The 21,728-nt window shown below is 43.4% G+C and overlaps 1 pseudogene; it reads right to left on the bottom strand.

Annotated features, from left to right (window-relative positions):
- Nucleotides 1-21,475, bottom strand: part of LOC137846926 (mitogen-activated protein kinase kinase kinase 1-like) — a 270,989-nt pseudogene extending 249,514 nt beyond the window's left edge.
- Between the last annotated feature and the right edge of the window lie 253 nt (nt 21,476-21,728).

The following is a 21,728-nucleotide window of genomic DNA, read 5'->3' as shown; positions in this document are numbered from 1 at the left end:
TGCTTTTACTTGCGTTCTGATTATTGAAATGATAATATGACTGAGTAGATAGCTAAAGCTATTTTGACTATAATTAGCTGAAACTTTTCTTTACATAGTTAGAAATAATCTAGGAGTGTAACAGATTGCAAACCACAAAAATACCATTCAATGCAGTAAAATAACTCACAGGAGAAGTAATGTACGTTAGTAGATGTCATGGTTTAACCTAGCCAGCAGCAAAATACCACACAGCCATATGCTCACCTTCCCTCCTCTCTCTCTGGGATGGGGGAGAGAAATGGGAAAGTGAAGCCCGTGAGTTGAGATAAAGACGGTTTATTAAGACAGGAAAATAATAATAACAATAATGATGATAATAGTACTAATAACAATAATGTGTACAAAACAAGCGATGCACAATGCGATTGCTCGCCACCCGCTGACCAATGCCCAGCCTAACCCTTAAGCAGTCTGGCCCCCTCCTCCGGCTAGCCACCCCTATATATTGTTTAGCATGATGTCAGATGGGATGGAATACCCCTTTAGCCAGCTTGGGTCAGCTGTCCTGGGACTGTCCCCTCCCAGCTCCTGCTGCACCCCCAGCCTGCCCATTGGCAGGACAGAGCAAGAAGCTGAGACGTCCTTGGCTTGGTGTAAGCACTGCTCTGCAACAATTAAAACATCGGGGTGTTATCAGCACTCTTCTCATCCTAAGCCAAAACATAGCATTCTACCAGCTACTAGGAGGAAAATTAACTCTGTTCTAACTGAAACCAGGACATCTATCCACCCCTTATTCCATATCATTTATGTCATGCTCAGGTTACGCTCTTTTCCATGCATTCTAATTAGTCACCATTTTCATCTAGGGTATATAGTAGTCATGGTAGTGATAACATACAGTATTATATAGTAATTAACGTGGTACTATTCAATTCATGGGCTATTCTCACCCAGTATTAAATCCCCTTGAGGTACACACCGGACCTCCCCATTCTTTTGCATTACCCACCAAGTACATCCAGGTCCCTGAGCAAAAGCAGTTCCATGAATGGGTTTGCCTTTTCCTGAGGCAGGAGTAGCCCAGACTGTTTTACCCAGCATATTTCTTACATGCACTAGAGGAACTTTATCCCCTTCTACAGTACGTAACAAGTTTGATTGGGCAGGTCCACGATAGTCCACTGTTAGTCTCCACTCGCCATTAGACTTTCGCACTGGCCATATGGGACTATTGAAAGGTGAATGAGTCTTGCTGATCACTCCTTGGCTCTCCAATTGACGAATTAGCTTATGGATGGGAATCAGGGAGTCTCAGTTAGTGCGATATTGTCGCCGGTGCACAGTTGTGGTAGCGATTGGCACTTGCTGTTCTTCGACCCTCAGCAACCCCACAACAGAGGGGTCCTCTGAGAGACCAGGCAAGGTAGATAATTGTTTAATGCCCTCTGTCTCTAAGGCAGCTATACCAAAAGCCCACCGGAACCCTTTTGGGTCCTTGAAATATCGTCTTCTAAGATAGTCTATGCCAAGGATACACAGAGCATCCGGGCCAGTCACAATACGGTGCTTTTCCCACTCATTCCCAGTCAGACTTACTTCAGCCTCCAATACAGTTAACTGCTGGGATCCCCCTGTCACTCCGTAAATACAGATGGGCTCTGGCCTTTTATAGCTCGATGGCATTATAGTACATTGTGCACCGGTGTCTACTAAAGCCTTATACTTCTGTGCATCTGATGTGCCAGGCCATCGAATCCACACAGTCCAATAAACTCGATTGTCCCTTTCCTCCCCCTGGCTGGAGGCAGGGCCCCCCTAATCCTGGTCAGAATCTTCTTCTTTTCTGTGTTTGAAGGACTGTCTGCTGGAAGTTGGAGCAGCAAACTTTTCAGAGAATCCTTTTTCCCCAATTGTTTTCTTTTGCAACTCACGTACCCGTGCCTCTAGGGTTGCGGTAGATTTTCCATCCCATTTGCTCATGTCCTCTGCATGGTCTCGTAAGTAAAACCACAGGGTGGCACGGGGTGTGTACCCACCATATCGTCTTCCTTGTGTGGATGAACGCCTACCCCTGATAGCTGAGACACTGCTCTGTACAGGTACGGAGGAGAATAATCTCTCTTCAAGTTGGTGAACCTTTTCAGAAAGTTTCTCCACAGTGTTCTCTTTCGGTCGTTGGACACTGCTTGGTTCAGGTGGGGAGGAAGATAGATTCTCTTCAAGTTGGTGAACCTTTTCAGAAAGTTTCTCCACAGCTGAGACGCAGGCCTGTAAGGAAGAGGAGAGACTTTCTTCGTACTGCCGAAGTTGTTTAGCCACTTCATCCACTGTGGGTTCCTCATCCTCTTTCCAGGCCATTATTGCCAATGAGCTGGCATATGATGATGGTGCACTCCGTACAAACTTCTGCCACATGGGTCGTGTACACCTGACTTCATCTGGATCTTTGGATGTTTGTCTGAGGTCTGGATCCTCATAAATCACCTCCAGTACGGCTAATTCTCTCAGGTGCTGGATTCCCTTCTCCATAGTGGTCCACTTGCCTGGTAGACATAAAAGTTCTTCCTTGAAGGGATACCTTTCCCTCACAGCTGAGAGGAGACGCCTCCAGAGGCTGTGAGATTGTGCTCCATCTGCAATTGCTTTGTCAATGCCTGCGTCTCTAGCAAGGGATCCCAGCCGCCTGGCTTCCCTGCCGTCTAATTCCACACAATTGGCTCCAGTGTCCCAGCACCGGAGCAGCCAGGTGACAAGCTGCTCACCTATACAACGACCAAAATCTTTCCGCACATCTCGTAGCTCACGCTTGTACAGGTTTCGGGTAGTTACTGTTGATTTTTCGGCATCCTCATCTTCCTCCTCCTGAATCCCTGATGGCCCAGCATCGTCATCTCTATACCTAGACTTAGCAGAAGACTCTCTGCGTTCTAAACGACCTGAATCTCTATACCATTTTTTCACCTTCTCTACAGGGGCAACTTGCACTGCTACAGCTCATTTCTCTGACCCAGCCACAGGAGCTGGAGTGGCTGCAGGAACTGGAGCTGGAGCGGCTGCAGGAGCTGGAACAGGAGCGGCTGCAGGAGCTGGAACTGGAGCAGCTGCAGGAGCTGGAGAGGCTGCAGGAAATGGAACTGAAGCAGCTTCATGAACTGGAACTGGAGCGGCTGCAGGAACTGGAACTGGAGCAGCTGCAGGAGCTGGAGCTGGAGCGGCTGTAGAATCCACCGTAGGGGTCGCAGTGGCCATTGGATCTGTCACAGGACTTGGAGTGGCCGCAGGGTCTGTCACTAAGTTGATAGCAGTATCAATTGCAGCTCAATAGGCATGAGCCAGGCCCCAGCATGTTACAATGATTTGTGTTACTTTGGAACTGCCAGAATCATGACACCTTTTTTTCAAGCATTCTGGCAGTTTTTGAGGATTTTGCCATTGTTCAGGGGTGAATTTCCAAAACACTGGGGGTGCCACCTACTCTAAATGCCTGCCCATATCCTCCCATACTCCCTGCCACTCACAACTATACTGCCTTCGCGCAGATCTCCGGATGAGATTCCTAAGTAGTTGTTTAACTTTAAGCAAAACCTGAAGCACATTCAGGAGGCATAACAACAAGACCATGCTGGTCTGAGTATCCCAAGGATATTCAATATCTTGGAGAGCTATTGTAACAAGCTCAGAGGATAAGAGGGTGGTGAAGGAGAAAGGGAGAGTGATCGAGTAAGAAAAAATATCTTCCCCTTTCCCCTCCACAGATTGACTCCCTGATGAAAAAAGGCATCAGGTATAATTGCTAATAGTTTCCAAGATACGGTTTCCAAAGTATAGAGTCGACGATGTTACTGAGTACAAATACCAAGTTAGAGTCATGACCAGATATTTCATCGTCTCATAAGCCACTGTTACAACACACAGTACCATAATGATCTGAAACCAGGGCCCAGAGAGGATAAACAACATGACCGAGAGCACATACGGAAAATAATGTGCTATAATACTCAATTTGGAAAACAGGCGCAGCAGAGTTGAGATTAAAGCAATCAGCATTATGACAAGTAATTATTTGTGGTGGTTTTACCGTGCTGGGCAGCTAAACCCCACAACCACTCTCTCACTCCCCCTCCTTTAGATGAGGAGGGGAAGAAGTAAAGCAAAGAACAACTCACGGGTTGAGATAAGGATAATTTAATTAAAGGGAAATAATAATAATAATTAAATAAAGACTACCATGAACTAAACAATTTAACTAAAGGGAAATAAAAAGGGAAAGGGGAAAAGGGAGGGGAAAAGGGAAAAATAAAAAGAAGGGAGGAAAACAAACAAATAAAATAAATGAAGGCTATATGGAAGTGCAGAGGAAAGAAATTACTCTCTACTTCCCACAAATGAGCGATGATTGACCATGTCCTTGAAGCAGGGCCTCAATGCACGCAGCCGGTGTTCGAGAGGAGGACCGACGTCTTCTCAACGAGAGCCCACCCCTCCCCTCTTCTTCCTGTTTCCACCTTTTATTGCTGAGTGTGACATCACATGGTATGGAATATCCCTTTGATTGGTTTAGGTCAGCTGCCCTAGTGATGTTTCTCTCCTCACTTTTTGCCCACCCCCTAGGAGGGTTAGAGAGAGTCCCGATGCTGTGCCAGTGCTGCTCAGCAGTAGACACAACACTGGTGTGATAACACTGCTGTTCCAGCTACAAGTGCAGAGTACGGCACTGTATGTGCTGCTGCCGGGAAAGTTAATATTCCAGCCAGACCCAGGACACAAGCTTAAATGTCCTTGAGGTACACACCTGATATCCCCATCCTTCTGCATGACCCACCAGGTATACCCTGGTCCTTGGGCGAAGACAATCCCACGAGTGGGTTTGCCTTTTCCCATGACAGGAACAACCCACACCGCCTTCCCCATCCACGTTCCTACATGCACTACGGGGACTTTAGCTCCTTTCACCATGTGTAGGGGTTTTGTTTCAGCAGCACCAGGACAACTGTCAGACCCCTTGTTGTTAACTAGTCAAGTGGCCTCTGGTAGATTTGTGTCCCATTGTTTCCATGTCCCAGCACCCAATGCTCATAACATAGTTTTTAACAATCCATTGTAACTCTCAACCTTCCCAGAGGCTTGTGGGTGATAAGGGATGTGATACACCCACTCAGTGCCATGTCTCTTGGCTTAGGAGGTGACCAAATTGTTTCGGAAGTGACTCGCATTGTCAGACTCAATTCTCTCTGGTGTACCATGTCACCACAGCACTTGTCTTTCTAGGCCCAAGATAGTGTTTCAGGCCCTGGCATGGTTTACAGAGTATGTTTCCAGCCACCCAGTAGTTGCTTCTACCATGGTGAGTATGTACCGTTTGCCTTGGCAGGTTTGTGGGAGTGGTCCAATATAGTCAATCTGCCAGGCCTCACCATATCGAAACCCTAGCCACCTCCCCCTGTTCCAGGGAGGTTTTACCTTCATGGCTTTCTTGATTGCAGCACAGGTCTCACACTCATGGGTAACCTGTGTGATGGCCTCAATGGTCAAGTCCACCCCTCGATCATGAGCCCATCTGTATGTGGCATCCCTCCCCAGATGTCCTGATGTTTCATGGGCCCATCGAGCTACAAACAGCTCACCCTTACGTTCCCAGTCTAGGTCCACCTGAGCCACTTCAATTTTCTAAGCTCGATCCACTTCTTCATTGTTCTGATGTTCTTCAGTAGCGCGACTCTTGGGCATGTGGGCATCTACATGACGTACCTTTACAGCCAGGTTTTACATCCATGAGTCAGTGTAGATACAGTACTGGCCATTTTTCTCTTTCAGCTATTTCTAGGGCCAGCTGTATAGCTTTCACTTCTGCATACTGACTTGATTCGCCTTCCCCTTCCATGGCCTCCACAACTCATAGTGTGGGACTCCACACAGCAGCTTTCTCTTTACGATGGCTCCCTATCACACGGCAAAATCCGTCAGTGAACAACACATACTGCTTTCTGTCTTCTGGCAACTCATTGTATGGTGGTGCCGCTTCAGCACGGGTTACCTCTTCTGTCGGCACTCTGAAATCTCTACCTTCTGGCCACTCCATGATCTATTCCAGGATTCCTGGGCAATTAGGTTTTCCCATTCGAGCCTGCTGTGTAATTAACGCTATCCGGTTATTCCACGTAGCATCAGTCGCATGGTGTGCAGTGGGAATTTTCTCTTTGAACATCCAATATAACACAGGTAGCCGCGGTGCCAAGAGGAGCTGTGCTTCTGTACCCACAACTTCTGAAGCAGCTCGAACACCCTCATATGCCATATCTCTTTTTCAGTTGGGGTGTAATTAGCTTCTGATCCTCAATAGCCCTGGCTCCAGAAACCCAGCAGTCAGCATCGATTTTCTCCTGGGGTTTTCTGCCAGAGGCTCCAGGTGAGCCCATGCTCCCCAGCTGCAGTGTAAAGTATGTTTTGCACAGCTAGTCCGATACGGACAGGACCAAGGGCAATTGCATGAGCTATTTTTTGTTTGATTGGTTCAAAGGCCTGTTTTTGCTCAGGGCCCCACTTGCAATAGTTCCTCTTTCAAGTCACTCAATATAGAAGACTCACAAGCTGACTATAGCCTGGAACATGCATTCTCCAGAATCCCACAAGGCCTAGGAAAGCTTGTGTTTCTTTTTTGCTAGTTAGCAGAGACATTGCCGTTATTTTATTGATCACATCCATCAGAATATGGTGACGTCCATCCTGCCATTTTACCCCCAAGAACTGGATTTCCTGTGCAGGTCCCTTGATGGCAAAAACAGCTTTCAGGAGAATTTGGATTACTTTCTTCCCTTTCTCAAAAAGGGAAGGTATGTTTAGCTTTCTTCCCTTTCTCAAAAAGTAGGTATGTTTACTCAGTTCCGTGCAGCACGGGGCGGGTAGTCCCCCCAAAGTCGTGCACGCCTAACGTGGCAACTTGCTTTAGTAAAAAGTTACATATACATGAACATTCCTATACATATACATAACCTGTCCCTTTGTGAACACTCCTCCTTATTTCAGACACCTTGGTTAAATTCTGAACCATGAGGTTTTTAATCTGGTTCTCGGGGCCCGAGAGGCTCCTGTTATCTGGTGGTATAAGTGCAGCACAGCACAGTAGCACATATTCATTCTTAATCAATTGCTCTCTAATTTCTAATTCCAATGTTTCAGCTTGCTCTTTTCCAGATCCACGGGTATTCTACTATTAATGTTCAAAGCCTGACAGACCCCGTCCTCCGTGGATCAAAATACAGGGGGTCTTAAGGGTTCTTTTGGTCATTCTATCATATAATACTGGATCATTTTTAATTTACTCTTTAATTTTCTGGGGCCCCTATTGTTCCAATTTCTAATCATTATTCATAATGGACTTTTTGGTCATATATCTGGTAATTTGCTCCCTTTCTGGTCCTTGGTCTTCGATTTTATCTGACCCATCTGGGAATTTTACTAGTGGCAATTCCCACAGCCCTTGGTTGCCCAGTGAGAGTGTCTTGCAGGGGGTTTAGGACCTATCACCCACCCACGTATCCCTCTTCTCACCAGTCCAGCCCCCCCGACAGGAGATTAGAACCAGTGAGAAAACAAAAAGACCTCCACGCTGACTTTAGAAGTCTCAGTTACACTCACACACACAAAAACTGGCAACCGCACCTTTACCCAACCGGATGGTATCTAACGAATCAGTCGTCTTCGTCCAGACTCCAATCGGACGGTATCCACCAGCGTCTCTGCTGTCTTCGTCTGGGATCGAACCAGACGGTATCCAAACGACTGTCGTCTTCGTCCGGATCTTCGCGCGCAGAATTACGGGCAAAAAACAGCCGGCAAGGGAGCTCAAAAAAAAATCAAATTCTTTGCTTACCTTTATTCAGGTTCAGGATGGCATTAGTCCCGATCTGACTCAAACAGGAGCCACCAAATGGTGGGGCGCCTCTCCTAGATTAAATCAGAATTCAGGAACTATAACCATCCCGGACGAGCCCCCAAATTGTTATAAATGGCTCAGGATTCAAATTAGGATTAAATAAAAAAATAGGATTTATTAAAAGAATATAAAGGAATAGAGGTAAGCAAACAGCGCTGGGTGCACCGGGAGTCTCCGCTCCACCAGGACGCACACACCAGTTACATCAAGCAGCTGATTTTTATGCTCCTAGACTAATACATATTCATTATTACTTCTAAAAAAATAGATTATTATAATTAGCTTCCGGGGTCCAGTCCCTCCTACTGGAGCATGCGCATCAGTCTCCTCTGGGGGTCTCTAGGGGTCTTTCATGCTGAAGGCTCGTAGTCTTCCTCTCACCCTTTGTACTTACTCGGCACTATTCCAAGTTTATGGAACACTCTCTGTACACTCTCCGCAGGTCTTGTCTCCCAACCGTCCTTCAGCTTCTTTTTCTTCCTCTTAATCTCTTGGCCCCCCTGGCCAGATACCAAGGATCCTCATAGTATTCCATAACAGTCACTAGTTGTTATCAGTTGTTCTGAAACTCCCAGACATCAAACACAAACAGCTTTCTTATTTGACGCTTCACGAGTAATTAAAACATTCTTCCCCAGCCATTCACAGACACATCTATAGCAGTGTTAAGTTAATCTCGAAGAAGACAGGAAAAAAGGCTGTAACTGTTAGAAATAGAAGTCCGGAATAACAAAAGCAAACAGGTTCATAAATTTAAGGAGTGTTTTCTGAAGACGTGATAAATTGACTAGAATGAGGGGGAGACTGGGACACACTGCATCTGTGGTTCAAGAACTAAATTGCCAGTGCAGGGCCCAGAGGCAGACAGGATTCAAACAGAATTGTTCTTTATGGACACAAATTGTTAACACATTCCTCACATCCATCCTGCCATTTTACCCCCAAGAACTGGATTTCCTGTGCAGGTCCCTTGATGGCAAAAACAGCTTTCAGGAGAATTTGGATTACTTTCTTCCCTTTCTCAAAAACTTCTTCTGATGTGTTGCCCCACACAAGGATGTCATCAGTGTACTGCAGACGTTCAGGAGCTCCCCCTTGTTCCAGTGCAGACTGGATCAGTCCGTGGCAAATGGTAGGGCTGTGTTTCCACCCCAGGGGCAATCTTGTGGTAGCAATTTCCTTGGTTGCTACACCCTTGTGGTAGCGATTGGTACCTGCTGTTCTTCAACCTTCAGCAATCCTACAACAGAAGGGTCTTCTGAAAGGCCAGGCAGGGTAGACAGCTGCCTAATCTTCTCTGTGCTCAAAGCAGCTATGCCAAAAGCCCACTGGTACCCTTTTGGATCCTTGAAGTACCCTCTCTTGAGGTAGTCTATGCCAAGGATGCATGGAGCCTCTGGGCCAGTCACAGTGAGATGCTTCTGCCACTCATTCCCAGTTAGACTCACTTCAGCTTCCAATACAGTTAGTTGTTGGGATCCCCCTGTCACTCCAGAGATACAGATGAGTTCTGTCCCTTGGTAACCTGATGGCATTACAGTACGCTGTGCGCCAGTGTCCACTAGAGCTTTGTATTCTTGTGATTCCGACGTGCCAGGCCATCGGATCCACACAGTCCAATAAATCCGGTTATCCCTCTCTTCTGGCTGGCCAGAGGCAGGGCCCCTCTAGTCCTGGTTGGAGCGTCTTCCACTTAATTCTTGCCAATGAGAAGCAGAGGTCCCTTCATCAGGGTCAAGAATAACATCAGCCCTTCTACTGCCTCTGGGGAACTGCCCAACAGAAAATGAAGCAGCGGTTTTCTTAGGAGCCCCTCTTCTTGCTGCTGTATTTCCTTTCAGTTCACGTACCCGAGCAGCTAGGGTTGAAGTAGGTACACCATCCCATTTCCTCATATCTTCCCCATGGTCACGCAGATAAAACCACAAGGTGCCACATGGTGTGCGTCTTGGGTACTCTCTTGAGCAGGAAAATACTGATTCTTAGTGGCTGAAATATCACTCCGTCTAGATGTGGAGGGAGGTGATTGTTCTATGAGGTGGTGGAGCCTCTGGGACAGTTTCTCCACAGCTGAGACACAGGCCCGTAGCGGAGCAGAGAGATTGTCTTCATATTTTTGAAGCTGGCAGGGTAGATTATACACTGTTGGTCCCATCCCCTCATCCAAGTGAATTGCTACCAGCGTACTGGCATGTGCTGATGGTGCACTCCGCACAAATTTACGCCACATGGATGTTGTGCAGTGGACTTCATCTTGAGGTGTCTGGGCGCTGTCCAAATCACTATAAATCATCTCCAGCACAGCTTATTCCCACAGATGCTGGAGACCTTTATCCATAGTGGCCAACTTACCTACTTGATATACAATATCTTCCTTATGGAGATACCTTTCTTTCACAGCTGCCAGGAGTTGCCTCCAGAGGCTGAGAACGTGTCCCTCTCCCAATTCTTTTGTCAATTACCGTTTCTCTAGAGAGGGATCCCAGCTGCTTGGCTTCATTGCTTTCTAATTGTTGGCTAATGGTCCCAGTGTCCCAGCATCAAAGCAGCCAGGTGAAGATGTGTTCACCTGGGCGTCGACCATAATCCTTTCATATTTCTCGCAACTCACTCAGGGATAGGGATTGAGTGGTTTCTGATTCCTTTATGATTTCCATCTCTTCTTCCTGCTGTTTTTGTGATGGCTCTGCTTTAGAGGTGCATGCCATTTCCCCTTCTCCCTCCTTCTTAGGAGAGACTTCTTCCCTTACTAAACGAGCTGACTTCCGTTTCCATTGTTTTGACTTGACTACGGGGGAGACTGATGCCATAGTCGGTTGGTCCTCTGGGTCAGCCACAGCATGTGTTACTTGGTCATCAGATTCAGAGACTTCCTCCCTCTCTTCAAGGTGCTGGATGATGTTAAACAGTGTTTGATAGGAGTAAGCCAGGACCCAGCACAATGCTGCAAGCTGTCGTTCTCCGGCATTATCAGGGTCAGGGCATACGACTCTCAAACAGTCTATCAGGTTTTTAGGATTTTGCACTTGTTCAGGAGTGAAGTTCAAAACTGTTGGAGGAGACACCCGTGACAGGTACCTGCCTATATACTCCTACACACCTTGCTACCCGCCACCATACTGTTTTGGGACATTTTCCTGGGTAGCCTTTCTAAACAATCGACTAATCTTAGAGAGAAGAGGAAACCCGTTATTCAGAATTAGAAATAGCAATATATGGGTTACACAAGGATATTCAAAATACTCAAAAACTGTTGTAATTAGCCCAGTGTGAAAGAAGGAGGAGGTACCATTGCTGATATTATTAATAAACTGACATCCAGATGAGGAAAGGAAGGCAGTATAGTTCTGAATATTCTCTAACAGATAGTTTCCATGAGATCCAAATGATAACAGTGCAGAGCCTGAATGACAGATTAAATTCAAGGCCAGTGCTTGGCAGCACAGCGAATTAAAAAAAACGAACACGGATTGTAGCACATTCTCAGATCGGATATAGAGGAGAAAGGAGAACATGACACGGATTGCATGACATATGATCAAAGAAGCCACTATTAACAGGGCACTGAACATGGTGACTAGGAAGTAAGTTGTAAGAGTTTTAATCAATTCTATTGTTATCTCAACCCTTGGGGCCCCGCGTTGGGTGCCAAAAAGGACTGTGGTGGTTTTACCGTGCTAGGCAGCTAAACACCACAATTGCTCTCTCACTCCCCCTCCTTATATGATTGTGTCTGCTCAGCAGCAGACACAACACTGGTGTGATACCACTGCTGTTCTAGCTACAAGTGCAGAGCACAGCACTGTATGGGCTGCTGCCTCATGAAGATAGGTTTGGCCAGACTCAGCAAACCGCTCAGAGAAGCTCGTCGCTGGAAATAGACGCACTGGAGCTGGAGAGAAGCTCGAGCTGAGAGAAGCGGACCTGTGCACACAACTGCCTCTCGCTGGTAAGCAGTTGCGTGTTATGGGGAATCATATGTCCTTAGGAACAAAGACTGTCCTGGTAACCTTACAGCTTATTCTCCTTATTAACAATCAGACAGTTTATGAGCCTGAAATATGGGACCAAACTGAGGTCAAGGTGTGGGACTCTGCAACTAAAAATGACAAGGTTGCAGTGGGATTGCTCGGCACCTGGCAAGCAATCTCTGAGGCCTTAAAGAGCCATGTGGGGCCACAATCACAAACGTGTGGCTTCCCAGATAGTGAGGGAGCTGCGGGCTCCTTTACTGATCCGACTGCTATGCCATGGCCATTGGCCCCTCTGCTGCCACAGCCATCGAAGGCTTTTGCTGTTACGCCCCCTGCTGACTTGAACGTGCCTTTTGACCCAGGCCTATTGGCCTTGAAAAGGAGATGAATATGCTTTTCTTCGATCTGGGAAGAACGGGATACGTAAGGCCTGAAGACAGAGTTGCTTGACAACTTAAAGCGAGATATATTGTTCAGAAGGAATGGAAAAATGGAGACTGTTAAGTCATGGAACTTAAAGGATTGTTTTTTACCTTTTATGTATAGGCGTACTTGATTTTAGTAAGTTATGGAACTTAAAGGGTTGTTTGTTACCTATCCTGATTGTATGTATGTATAGGCATACTCGGGTTATTATGTAAAGCAATGTTCTGTATACATGTATTTAGAATGTTTGATGTGTGTGTGTGCGTTTTGGTGGAGCATAGACTCCCCCTGCACACCCAGTGCTGTTTACTTACCTTTTTATACCTTTTAGAAATATTTGTTTTATAAATATTACAAAATTCAGATTGACTTGAGACCTCATTTATAACACTACCAACTGGTAACTGGGACTTGTCCATATGCCCATGAACTTGCATTCTGACCTTCCAGGAAAGAAAAAGCATTACAGTAATCTGTAGGGAGAGAAAAAAAAAATAGCCTGCATTTTTATACTTTTCCTTTACCCTGTTCACTTTCATAATCAGATAGCTATATATTTAAAAAAGAAAAAAAAAAACACAAAGAAACCTCAAAAAAGCACAATGGCTTCTGAAAAGTTCAGGTTTGCAAGTAGTACATGTTCAATATGATGGTGCTTTAACATAAAATGAGCAGTGCTTGGATCAAGGGTATAAACGTAGGTCTTTCCTCTTTCAGGCAGTGTCCTAGATGCATGGCCACAAACTCCTCACTGCCCTTTTTTCCAGGTAACCTGTTGAAACTGAAATGCATTTTTGGATAGCAGAATAGCTTTAGGTGAATGAGTTTAATTCTGTTCAAAATAGCACTTGACCTTGTGGATACAGTTCAAATCATCAAGTGGAAAGGAACTGAGTCTGGATGTCTCCTTCCTCATGTCCTGAGCAGGGAAAACCCCTTCCTTTTTTTTTTTTTCCCTAAACCAAAGACAGACCTCTGCATAGTTATGGGAGAGGTCTGCTCTTCTAATCTGAAGCATTGTTTGGAGCTTCCCTCCCTCCAATTTTGAGTCAAGCCTCTAAGCCTCTATTTTGGTTTAACCCAGCAGACAGCAAAGCACCACCCAGCCTTTCACTCACCCTCCCCCCGCAGTGGGATGGGATGGGGGAGAGAATCGGGGGGGGGGGGGAGAAAGTAAAAGCTTATGGGTTCAGATAAAGACAGTTTAATAGGACGGAAAAATAAATAATAATAATGATAATAGTAATAATAACAATATGTACCAAACACGTGATGCACAATGCAATTGCTCACCACCCGCTGATGCCCATCCCTGAGCGGCTGGTTCCCCCCACCCCAGCCAGCCACCCCATATTAATTGTTCAGCATGATGTCATATGGTATGGAACACCCCTTTGGCCAATTTGGGTCAGATGTCCTGGGTCTGTCCCCTCCCAGCTTTTTGTGCAACCCCAGCCTGCCCGCTGGCAGGACAGTGTGAGAAGCTGAAAAGTCCTTGGCTTGGTGTAAGCACTGCTCAGCAACAATTAAAACATCAGTGTGTTATCAACATTATTTTCATCCTAAATCCCAAACACAGCGCCCTACCAGCTACTAGGAGGAAAATTAACTCTATCCTAGCCAAAACTAGGACAATATCCACTCCTTATTCCATAACATTTATGTCAAGCTCAGGTCCCACACTTTCCAATACATTCCAATGAATCACCACCTTTCATATATGTATATAAAATGTCCATGGATTTTGTTTTATTTGTGACTGACTGGGCTCCACCTGTCACAACAGTCTTTTAGGGCAGAAGAGATGGCGTATGGTGCTGGATTGTCACATGCTGAAGCCCGTTCTGATTACATCAGACCGCTGTGTTTGTCCAATTCTATCAAAATTCATTCATCGTTATTTGAGCGACTGTTTCTGTTATGCCATTAATAGGACATGCAGCAATTATAGTATTAATGACATACAGCATTATATAGTAATTACCATCATACAATTCAAATCATGGGCTATTCTCACCCAACATTAAAACCCCTTGAGGTACACATCGGACTTCCTCATTTGTCTGCGTTACCCAAAAAGTGCACCCAGATCCCTGAGCAAAGGGATCCCACAGATGGGTGTCCTGGTTTCAGTTAGGATAGAGTTAATTTTCCTCTTAGTAGCTGGTAGGGTGCTGTGTTTGGGATTAGGATGAGAAGAGTGCTGATAACATGCTGATGTTTTAATTGTTGCAGAGCAGTGCTTACACCAAGTCAAGGATGTTTCAGCTTCTCACACTGTCCTGCCAGTGGGCAGGCTGGGGGTGCAGCAAGAGCTATTATTATTTATTATTATTATTATTATTCCTGTCTTAATAAACTGTCTTAATCTCAACTCACAGGCTTCACTTCCCCAAAGAAGCTTTTTTTTTTTTTTAAGTGAAAAAAGTTGATGGTATAAATCAAAACATAACTTTGTTACAAAACATAAAACAAAACATAACTTTCAGATAATAGTTAATAGTTGTCAGCAGTGATGCTCAACAACAATAATTAGCATTCTTGACTTCATACATGTCCTTTTCCTTCCCCTTCAAAAATGAAGCAGCTTTGAAATGACTAGAATACAATGAGTAAACAGCTACTTACTAAAGCAGCAACATACACTTTGTAGACAGGGTCAGAACAGACCATGGACAGCACACTGCAGCAGGATTTAACCACAACATCTTCTGAGGTAGTGTTCTGAGATGACCCCCTAGCTGCTCCCAGAGCTCCAACACTTTTGTTGTTTCCATTGCTACTTCCAGAATTTCCAGTGCTTTCTCCAGTAATAGAGCACCACTTTCGCCAGTAATAGAGCACCACTAACATCATGGGAAAGACGTCTAAGTGCCATCTCTCGTATATTCCAGTTTTGAGAAAACAAGCAGCCAACTAACTCCATTCCAAATATCTGCCAAGGAAAAAGCAACCTTACATGAGTCAAATTGAATAATATCACAACTTAAGAAGAGCAATCAAAAAAGAGCAAAGAAATGTTTCTCGTGAAAAATCATTTTAAGTAGTCTGACAGCAAAAATATGTCAGAGGGTATACAGTCTTAAAAAATTCTATGATAGAAATCAACCATCATAAATGATGAATCATCAGTTCTCCAAAAACTCTTCTAGGACATGTGGGGGAAATGACAGTATGGGTAGTTTCATTTACCGTGGTTTAATTACTTAGTATGGAGTTTGTTTTTAGATGCTGATGTAAACAACCCTGAACTCGAGGTCCAGCTATACTAGACAAAAATTACAGCAAAAATATAGGCAACATACATTCTCCCATTCTTTTAAGTGTATAATCCCTGCTCAGTTGAACCCACCTCTAGGCTAGAGAGTATTTAGGCTATTTGCAACCCAACTTAAGTAACAGTAAGTGCCAATTTTGTATTTATGTGACACTTGCACAGTTAAGACCAAAATTAGGAATACTATATTTTATTACATGGACCTTCAATAAGAGGCCATATGTTGCAGGAAGAACGGCCGGAAGCACGACAGACACTAGTATGGTCAGATCATGCTCCATTTTATTACCCGAATAGCCTAGGTTTTATAGCGAACTTACCGGGGGCGGATAGTGTCTCACACAAGATTATTGGTCAAAAGCACTCAGACAAACAACTACAAGAAAACAACCCCACCTGCAAGAAAACAACCCCCTTGTGATTAGCAGTCACGTAGACCTTGTCCTTGAAGCCAGCTGCTGGTAACAATATTTTTCTAAATTCCTCAATTGGGCGATGTGGGAACAATGTCATGGGAACTTCTCATAGTTGCCCTGGTAGCTTGGGCTACCAACACACTAAGTTATAATACTTTTTGATATTTAGAGTCACCAGAATTTAATGAGACAAAGATGATAACATACATATTGACATGCAGTGGTGTAATTTGTTCCTGCAGCCATCTTCACACACAAGCAGGCTCTCTTCATCCAGCATGCCTAACGAACAAATGGAGCACATCTGTTCTTCATCCTTTATACTACTAAAAATAATAAAAAAAAAATCATGATTGTTTATTGGGTTTACATGGCAAGGGTTTGGTAGCAGGGGGTTGTAGTGGTGGCCTCTGTGAGAAGAGTCCAGATGCTGCCCCATGTCAGATAAGGGCCAGTTTCAGCTGGCTCCAAAAGGAACCCATCTCTGGCCAGAGCCAAGCCAATGAGAAATGCTGGTTGTGCCTCTGTGAGAGCAAATTTAAGAAAGGGAAAAACTGCTGTGAATCAGCAGCTGGGAGAGAGGAGTGAGAAATAACCCTGCAGACACCAAGGTTAGTGAAGAAGGAGGGGGAGGAGGTGCTCCAGGCGCAGGAGCTGAAGTTCTCCTGCAGCCTGTGGAGATGCCCATGGTGGAGCAGGCTGTCCCCCTGCAGCCCATGGTGTACCACGGTGGTGCAGATTTCCACACTGCAGCATATGGAGGAGCAGGTAGTTCTGACCTGAAGGATGCTGCGGCCCATGGAGAGCCTCTGCCTGAGAAGGCTCCGGGCCAGACCTGTAGCCCATGGAGAGGAGCCCACGCAGGAGCAGGTGCAACTTCTGGATGGTGTTACAAGATGGAGCTTTGATCCTCGAGCTACGCCTACTGTGATATTTCTGGAACAAACTCTCAACCTAACATCAGAAAAATATAGCAACAGTTGTGTTTATGCTATGAATTGCTTATATTTAAAGGCAACATTACTAAAGCTTAACTACTGCTTAAAGATCTATTGACCTTCACAATAATGTATTAGCAGCAGAAGTAACAGGAATTTCAGAAGTCTTACTAATCAACAGATCACAAGAAACACAGCTTACAGCAAAAAGCTATTTATTTATTAAAAATAGCTTACAGCTTTAAGTATATACAAATACTTCTGAGGACCCCTGTTCTGCTTATCTTTCTACTCATGGCGACATTAAATTTGAATCATTCACTAAACTGCAGCTCTCTACTAATTCTTTTAGTTACATCTTTTATCTGCAGATTTTTTTTTTCTACTTACATAGCTCTTGAAACTGAATTAAAAACAATTAAAACCACATTCTTGTTGCTTTGAAATGCAGCAGTTTTGAGCATTTTTAAGACAGTACCCTAAAGAATTCTACCTGGAGTATATTTTAGATCTGCCATTAGATCTTTATGAGATTGATTACCTCAAAGTTCTTCAGTGTCTTTCTCCATAGCACTGGGTCTGAGGGTTCAAGCTGGAATACACGCAGCATAACAAATAGCAGATGAATATAAAATGTTCCACAGCCACAGCTACAAGTCTGCAAAGAAAAGTATAAGCTAGGGCTCTACTGACTTGATAATTACATGGATCATTTTTCCACATTTAGGTGCATCATGGAAGTGTATACTAGGCCCTCCTACTTTTCAAAAAAGAGTATTTAATGCAAAATAGTATTTCAAATATGGGCATAAATATCTTCTTACATGGCCTTTCAGAAAAGGGAATTCCCAAAATATTATTTAGGAATATGTCTGAAAAAAATCTGACAATTATAGCATCAGTTTTCTCCTTTCTTTTTCAAAAAATCAACTGAAAGCTATTGTTGCTCTCCATACTAAAAGGAATTTATGCATATAATCATAATATATATCTGTAACATGACGGCAAACTTAAATGACATGTTTCTGCTTACACAAAAACCTACATGTTCCCCAATACAGCATCACAGTAGTACTATGAAAGTCTCTGAAAAGGACCTTATTATGGGTATCAATGATATTATCACTCCATTAAAGGAATTATGGCATTGCTTGTCATTTATAGCTACTCCATAGTTAAAGAAATAAAGCATTTCAGGGTGAGAAACCAGGAAAGTAAGTGGCCAAATTTTAGCCAAAAATGCTTAATAAGACATATAATTAGGAGCTACTTGTAGGAATAAGAAATATATGGAACGTTAGTAAAGATTTCTTTAACTAGAATCTTTTTCTTAAGAGAAACTTCGGACAAAAATAGTACTTGCTACATATTTGATAAAAAATACAAGCTGATTACTATGCTGTATGAGCACGTATTACATCTTTTAAACATTGCTTTACAGAACCATTAGCATGGGTTGCTGACTGAAAATCTAATTTGGTTTTGTACAGTTGTCCTGGTTTCAGCTAGGATAGTTAATTTTCCTCCTAGTAGCTGGTAGGGTGCTGTGTTTTGGATTAGGATGAGAGGAGTGTTGATAACATGCTGAAACCAGGACAACAGTTTTCCAAGATTAATTATAAATTAATAAAAGCTACAGACAACACAACAGTGTTCTTTACCTGAGGCCCAATAAACACTCTGTATTTATTATCAGGGCTGTCTCCTCCAATTAAGAAAGAGTAGGGTCCTATCTACTGCAGCAGGTACAGCCTAGCTTGCATAACTTTATTGACACGACAATTTGTTTCTTCAGGGTTGTATGGAGAGAAGCCATCTGGAGATGGGGCTCTTCGAGGCAGTGTTATTTGTCCATTCTGATGCTACAAAAGTGGTTCCATTGTTTCCGGGAAGGAAATAGAAAGTTTAGCTATGTATTTTGTTCAGAATGTCATAGAATGTCCCTCAGACCTGAAGAAACTACAACTTGATTAGACTACATGAATTTAAAATGATTAATTTTCTTTTATGACCAGAACTAGAGGGCAGAAGAAAAACAAGAATTTTTAATTGAAATTTTTATAACTGAAATTTTGTCTGGTATTATGACAGAAAAGGAGACTTTTAAGTTGCTTCAGTTTTCAAGTCTTCATTAATAGCCTTTTAACATTTTAATTTCTCTTATCAAGAGGAAAGGATTTGTTCTACAGTGCTATATTGTGTGATATTAATTCCTAGTTCAGTGGAATAACAGTACATATTTTACTGATTTTGGAATCCTTTGTTAGAGCAATGGGACAATAAAAGCAATTAGACTTTATTCTTACTCTAATTGCATTGTGAAATTGTATACAAGTCAACAGAAGATTAACTGTGGATGAGTATGTTTGTAATCTGTTATATACTGTTGCTCAAAACACTATATTCTTGATCTTCTCTAATGAAGTCAGTAATTAATGCTCAAAATATTCCACTCCATTCCTGATCTTCTCAAATGCAATGGTATAGATTTTATCATCTAACAATGCAAATACCTAAAACGTCACCAATCTGTATGCAAAGAACAGTCCTGAAACAGAGGATCACAAATAGCATACCAGCATACCAGTAACTCTTTTCTACAGGAATCTTACTCTAATCAACAATCTTTTCCTCGAGGGAATATACTTGCCTGGAGAACTGACATGCAAAACTACAGAGAAAAACTACTGACATCTCTTTGTGCAAATCTAACTAAGAGAACATATGGCCTCATTTATTTCCTACAAAACAAAACAAAACAAACAAACAAACAAAAAAACGAAAGCATGACTGAATTAAAAAGAAGAAACACACCTAAGAGCAGAGAATAAAGTTCCATGCATAAGAGAAATGTAACACTCTCAAGTGATATTGTGTCATAACACCCCTTTTTTACATCAGCATCTTGCCCTACCCAGCGAGGATTACATACTAATTGCCTCTCTTTTAAGCAAAAGATTGCAGAATATAGCCAAATTAATAATTACATCACAGCTTGCAACTTACATGTACTGCAGATACCCTTTTTCTTCTAACACCTGGTGATTCAGATTTAACAGTCCTAGAGGACGATGAAGAGGAGCTACCAGGAGAAGGACTATGCCTTCCTTTCTGCATAGGTGAACAAGCAGTGCTTTGTCCTTCAGCTTGAGGTTCTTGAGATATCTTGTTCTTTTCACATGCATCTCCTTTCACAGGGATAGGTTTCACCACCTTGCAGGAATTAAACCATGAGTGTTAGAATTACAAATTAATCATTTCACTTTAAAGCAACGCAAATCCATCAAAACTTGTTTTTCTAGCATTATATAATTAAGCCATAATTCAGACATACAAAGTTTGCAAATTTGCTAGTTTCCAATATTAACATCTCATAGGTGTTTTCTTGTTAGTCTATATGCAAAACATATAAAAACAAGAACGTTTTTCCCGTCCGTTTGTGCCACTTCCATTAGTTGTAGCAGCAACTGATTTATTCTTAAAGTGCTTATCTGTCATTCATGGTATCCCAAAGGACAGCAGTTCCCCCATTTGGACAGTAGGATTAAAATGATTTTTTTTACTACAGTCATTGCCTGCCTATATAAGAGTTATAACCTTGAATCCATTTATTATATACTGCATGTATCAGACGAGAAATATTAGGTTTATTATTTCTACAGCACAGTATGACCACTTGTTACAAAATAAAATTACTTTAAACCTGGAAGCAATACAGAAAAATTAAGGTGTTCTGTGCCCTGTAAGAACCCTGGACTGTTTTTCTGCCTGCAATACAGCTGAAACAGTTAGTTAGCTCAGATACTGGAAGCAAATCACTGTGCACGGTGTTGCACAGAAAAATGCTCAACCAGAGTAATCGTTTATACTCCTAATAAAGCGCTCTATTGCATCAACACTCAATTTAGACACAGATATGGAATATTTTCACACAACTTTCAGCTGCCTGGCCCTAAGACATACATAGTGCATGCGAAGAGTAAGGCCCCTCAGAATAGAATTAAAAGCAATCCCGACAGGCAGGGTCACTTTTAATTCTACATTTGTCTATGATTTAGAGGCTGTCCTGGTTTTGGCTAGTATAGATAAGAGTTAATTTTCCTCTTAGTAGCTGGTAGGGTGCTGTGTTTGGGATTTAGGATGGGAATAATGTTGATAACACACTGATGTTTTAATTGTTGCTGAGCAGTGCTTACACCAAGCGAAGGACTTTTCAGCTTCTCACGCTGTCCTGCCAGCAGGCAGGCTGGGGGTGCAGCAGGAGCTGGGAGGGGACAGAACCAGGACAGCTGACCCAAATTGGCCAAAGGGATATTCCATACCATAGTATGGAATAGGACTCTGCCAACCAGTGTCCTGAACAGTTCAAAGTTGGCCCTCCGGAAGTCCGATGCAGCGGTTTTACTGGTCTCCTTCCTGGCTTCTCCAAGAATGGAGAACTCTACCATGAAGGCTATCAAACGAGTCTTTAGAGGACTGGTACAGTTAGTGGATGGAGTGGGAGTACAGGTGGTGTTTTCGTCCATCCCTACAGTGGCAGGGAGGTGTACAGAGAGGACACAGAAAGCCCACTTGATAAACACATGGCTCAGAGGCTGGTGCCAACACAGAAATTTAGTTTTGTTTTTTTTTAACAATGGGGCGCTTTACTCGGCACCTGGCCTGATGGCTGCAGACGGGTCCCACCTATCTCTAAGGGGAAAACAGATCCTAGGCCAGGAGCTGGCAGGGCTCATTGAGAGGGCTTTAAACTAGGTAAGAAGGGGGACGGGGCTGAAA

Source organism: Anas acuta, chromosome W (assembly GCF_963932015.1).
Source record: "Anas acuta chromosome W, bAnaAcu1.1, whole genome shotgun sequence".
NCBI classification, from domain to species: domain Eukaryota; kingdom Metazoa; phylum Chordata; class Aves; order Anseriformes; family Anatidae; genus Anas; species Anas acuta.
This window is presented reverse-complemented; position numbering and strand designations above follow the sequence as displayed.